The sequence below is a fragment of the Ananas comosus genome, linkage group 15 (assembly GCF_001540865.1).
Source record: "Ananas comosus cultivar F153 linkage group 15, ASM154086v1, whole genome shotgun sequence".
NCBI lineage: Eukaryota > Viridiplantae > Streptophyta > Magnoliopsida > Poales > Bromeliaceae > Ananas > Ananas comosus.
The window spans coordinates 11,217,061-11,222,862 of record NC_033635.1 but is presented as its reverse complement, the minus strand read 5'-3'; positions in this window follow the sequence as shown (position 1 = coordinate 11,222,862).

Genomic DNA, 5,802 nt, shown 5'->3' with positions numbered 1-5,802 from the left:
TGGTATAGATCATGTTCAACGATGCCGATCATCAATTTGGAGGCTCCATCATCGAAAACAAATGGGTGGCAACGGAGCCTGTTTGCTACCGATAGTAATCTAGCTCAACTCTATATAATTATATTTGTATATCTATACTTCTATACTATATATAAAAGCACGTATTTCAAATTTCGATTTGTCGACGTCGGACCCATTTTTTGGCGGAAAAAAAAATTAATTCCTCTTTCCTTACGTAAAATAAATAATAGAATTAAAAGAACTTTTATTTTCTCTTTATTTCTACAACAAAAAAAATTTATGCTTATCCTAATTTTTACTAATCTGAGAATATCTACTGTGAATTTTTATTTAATTCGTTTTTATCTCTAATTGTAATATAATATCTATACTATCTAGCACGTATTTCAAATTTCGATATGTCGGCAAACCCATTTTTAGGCGGAAAAAAAAGTTTGATTCCTATTTCCTTACGTAATAAATAACATAATAAAACAAACTTTTAATTTATCTTTACCTCTAAAATAAAAAAAATATATACTTATTCAAATTTTGCCAACTGAAAGATATCGAATCTATATTTTAATTCAAAATTTGTTTAATTTCTTTTTATCTCTAAAATAGAAATAAATTCATGCTTATCCAAATTTTTGCCCGAATATCAATATGCTCTATCCATCTATCTTACATTAAAATTTAAATTTGAGTTTAAATCATGAATTAAATTTAATTTTTGATTTTGAATATCAAATCTATCAATCTATTTTATATTCAAATTTAAAATTGATATTATAAATATTTTTTAATAAAATATAACAGATAAATTTATAAAATATTTTATTCTAAATTTTTGAATAAATTAATATGATTTACAAATTTTTATTGATCTAAAATAAATTAAAATAATTATTACGTGTATTTGTATGTACGCTTAACTAGTATATATATAAGCTCTTGGCTTTATTCTGCTAGTAAAGATTTTTCTTTTTTATATTTTTTGGGCTAAAGGAGTAGTCATGATATATAATTATTAAGTTTTAATTGATGAAAGAGATCTCAACCGCAAAACAAATTGACTTATGACACCCCAACCTTTTTGAGCTCATGTCATGTGACCCTCACCCTACTACTATTATTCTTTCATATATATATATGTATGTACACACACACACACACACACACACACACACACTCACTCATGATCAATTCAATCATCAACAATATATTACAATGCATACATAGTTAGGAGTTAGGACCACTGTGTAATATGTAAATGGCACCATCCAACCTCCACCATATATATTATCAAACTGCCCTCCCCCTCTCTCCCCCCAAGTCACGTGACGGGCGTGCTCTCGCACGTGCCGATTGAGACCTCTTCTTCATCATCAATTTCAAGTTCCCCCATACAGAGGTTTGTACTCCCCAGCTCATATTTTTATGGTTTGGACTTAATTTGTAGGGTTTGCAAGGGTGAGATCGATATGATTTTTTTTCATGATTCTGTTCGTAGCGTACTCATTTAAGTTGTACGCTGTAATAATCATTTACCTTTAATTAATTTCAACCTAATTAATAATTTAGTTCCTTTATGTGACAAAGTTAATTAACACCACTTATAAACAGTGTCAACATCTCATAACAGAAGATAATAAGCAGCACATCATGCCACCACAATGCTACATAAGTTCATCAAATTCATGACCTAGTTAAATATTAAATATATATATATATATACTATATATATATATATTGTATATCCACCAAACTTTTATTATTATTATTTGTTTGATATGTTGTGAGATATATCCCATATATACTGGTGTAGTTTCTAAATCGAACGACTTTTATGAATAGAGCTTGAAATTAAGCAACATGCTTTATAATATTATTATTTTTAATTTTGATACGATCCTCTTTTTTTTAGAAAGGTTTTTTTTTTGATACGATTCAAAATTCTTAATTAAACTCATAAATATTATTTTTACCAGCAATTAATTAAACTGGCTGATTTCAACTTAAATGTTATCTCAATATTAATTCCATTTAGTACTACAGATAAATTAATTAAATTGTATGAGGTGGTAGAAAAAAAATATTTTCATTTGTTTTTACAAATAATATTTCATTGAGCATATTATAATAAATAAATCGATCTTACCATAAACTTTAATCACAATTTTATTAAAACATAAAAAAGTTGTTTTTATTATTATTATTATATTATTATTATTATTATTATTATTATTATTATTTCAACCACATTAAGCCGCTCGTTTCTTGTGAAAGCACGACGCGAGCGTGACTCTCATGTACCCGACCCTTCCCCCCACGTGCGGCTACCGTTGCGCCACGTGTACTGCTGATGGCGAGCAACTTCCGAGCAGCCCCCGATAGGTTTAATTATTTGCATTTTGGTACTTCCTTTTTTTTTTATATATATATATAACTTTTATTATTCGACGGCGTTAGCAGCAGCCGTGAACTGTTATGGCGGGAAAAGGACAGGGGTGCGCGGGGCCCACCGGTTGGATGCCATTTGCCGCCACATTACGGAACCCGCGGGGCCCACCCTCCCCAATTCCCCTTCGTTAATTTCCGTGGACCACATCCCCACCTCCACACCTTGTGGTATCATTACCCCCCAAAAAAATCTATAATTTTATTTTATTTTAGAAATAAAAATAAAATACTATATATTAATAAATATAAATGATCTAATTAACTTATATAATATGCCACTTATTAATAGCAAAAAATAACACACACACACACACACACACACACACACACACACATATATATATATATATAAGAGAAGAGAATTTGAATCAATATAATGTAAATAAAAAAACAAATTAAGCTTCAATTTAATTTATATGGTAATTAAGTAAGTTCGCATTTCGCCTGAGTTGCATGCACTGCAATTTAAAAATCTACAGTAATTATTAATTCATCAAACTTGCGGTAAACTAATTAAGTGCTGCATCATGAAGAGCTAGTACTCATGAAATAAAAGCGGCGTTAATAAAATTGTACTAAAACTGATTGGGATTAGAGATGCAAATGGATTCGGATTCTTGGAACTCAGTGAGAAAAAAAGATAATTCGTATGTTCTGAATCCGTCCCGATATATCTGCTGAAGAATTGGAGTGGGAGGCAGATCGAGGTTCGACCTATTCCTTCTCGCCCCGACCGCCTGTGAATGGATCGACGATCGAATACGAGCTAGTTCGCCCTGCCCTGCTAGGTAAGCGGGACGGGAGATGGGGGGACCTTTTCTTCCGCCCCCAGATCAACCCTGTTTGCATCCTTAATTGGGATGGGACCAGGTTGGGAGGGAAAAGCAATGTGTTTTATGAGATTGGAACCAACTGCTCGTCACAATCACAGTGATAGAGCTACAGTAGAGCATTTTGGGAGATAAAACGTCTAAAACTCCAAACAAACACAATAATTGCAACGGCCATTGTAAGGAATGGTAGGGCCATATTGGGAAGAGTCCTAAGTTAATTTATTGGCTCCCAAAATTTTGGACCTGCATGAGCCACTGTTCATTTGGCCGAGTCACATAACTAATATATATATATATATACCTCAGTAAATTATTAACTAACTATGGTTGCTACCTGTTTTCTTTTTGCATGTTTAATTACTTTTGTCTCTTAATTCATATGTAATAAACTTTGTTTTTACGCCAATTTGATTCAAAATATAATTTATTGTAATAACTTGTGCCTTTGTAATAATACAAATGATTGATATATATTGTTTAGCCATTTATGATCACGAGATTTATTGCAAGATTTACAACGATCGATCTTATTTGTTGCCAAACATTATTATTGCGACTAACAGTTACCAACTAGTATGAGAGAACAGATCATCGGAGGTACAAATGTGTCTTAGCTCTGGTAAATCATGGATTCAAATTCCTTTGTATTTCAAGTTGTGATATTTAGTTACTAGATCTCTATGTTATATTGTCAAATAATTAAGTATTTTTTTGGAGAGATATAATAGATATCTACAGTACTTAATATATTCCAATTTTAATTTTTCCTCTTTTAGATCTATTTTATGAAAAAGAAACAATGTTAATTAGTTGAATCTATCTCTATATCAGACAATGTTAATTCATGAATATATATCTTCTATATATATATATCTCCTCTTTTTTTCAGTGAAAATTAGAAACGAAAACAACCCCATAGAGTATTATAAAAGAAAAACGATAGTTACAGCGAGTATTATTATAAAAGAAAATTAAAAGTTAACAGTATAGAACACCATCGAAATGAAAAGTTTCGTTGACAAACTCTTAAAACAATGTGTCACAAAAAATGACCTGCTATTAATTTCCTCTCTCTTTCTCTATCTCTTTTAATTGTGGTACCAATGTGAAATTCCCTATGTGTTGATTGGACTTGTAGAAAGAAGACAAATGACTGTTTCCACCTCAGCATATGAACATCTCAAAGTTTCAGAATGGGGACAAAAAAAAAATCTACCCTCTTTCCTGATAACTTAGAATCGCAACAGGGAATGCATCGAATTCGAATTTACTTGTTTGCGTTTGCGTGTGAATATATTAATCCCCTCCCTACCTAACTCCCTTTTTGTTAATTCTCACCAAGTGGGGGGTATATCTTTGTGGTGCAACACACAAACACGCAGAGAGAGAATTGAGTTGGAATGCTTTCCGAACCTAGCACGACTCGTTTACATTATTGTGTTTAGGATTTGTGTTAGGAGAGGTCCCATTCGATCAGTTTCAAGCTACATATATGGGACTAACACAAATGTGACATGCATGTCTTTTGAAATTTGTCCATTTCAAATCTTAGGCCTCTAATTAGTTTGAACCTAATAGCTAGTCCATATCAGATCTCTTTACTTTTGATTCATATTTCATGTGGCGGGGACTAAAAGGATAGTTTTCTCTTTCTCTCTCTCTATCTCTCATCAGATAGAATTGATTACGATACTTTAGAAGCTAACGCGTATGATAGAGATCAAGTGATTCATCGTACCATGTATGCCGACGTACAGGAGAGGTAACAAAAGCAACAAAAAATAAAGAATTTATACCATTCAAAGATCTGAAACTAATTAGAGCGTATAAATATAAAAACAACATTCTCTATCAGTTTAAACTTTTAGAGAATAATGGATGTTTTATATAATTTCACATGGTATCAGAACAAAAGGTTCTCATCAGTTTGAGTCACGCGAAGGTAGCGATTGTTTTATATAATTTTGATAGGAAATAGCACGGTAATAATCTAACGCTAGCTTGATCGACGCGAATCAAGATTCCCACTCATCAAGCATTCCTGCACAATAATTTCATAACCTGTCTAAGGTGTGAAAAATCAGGAGTTTTAAGCAGCCAATGCAAATAAAAAAAAAATGTTGGTGGACATGTTATAAATTAAATAAATTATATAGTCGCCAACATACCTTAATATTTTACTTAATTTCCAAGGCTCGTGACTACACTCCTCACCAAACAATTTGGCTGCTTGATTCAGCCTCCTCTCCTCATTGATAGAGAAAGCTGACCCTCTTGACTTGTTTATTAATTCCATTGGAAAAAGTCATGAGGACATTTTCTCTAGAGTAATATATATATATACTAATTGTACCACTCTATGTACTACTCTACATAAGATTTTGTTGATGTATCGATCAAACTTTATATGGATAACAACTGCTGATTGATTTAGCTTTTTTAAATTTCATTTATAACAATACCTAATTGAATATCAAATGTAAAAGAGTATATGTAGTAGTGCTAT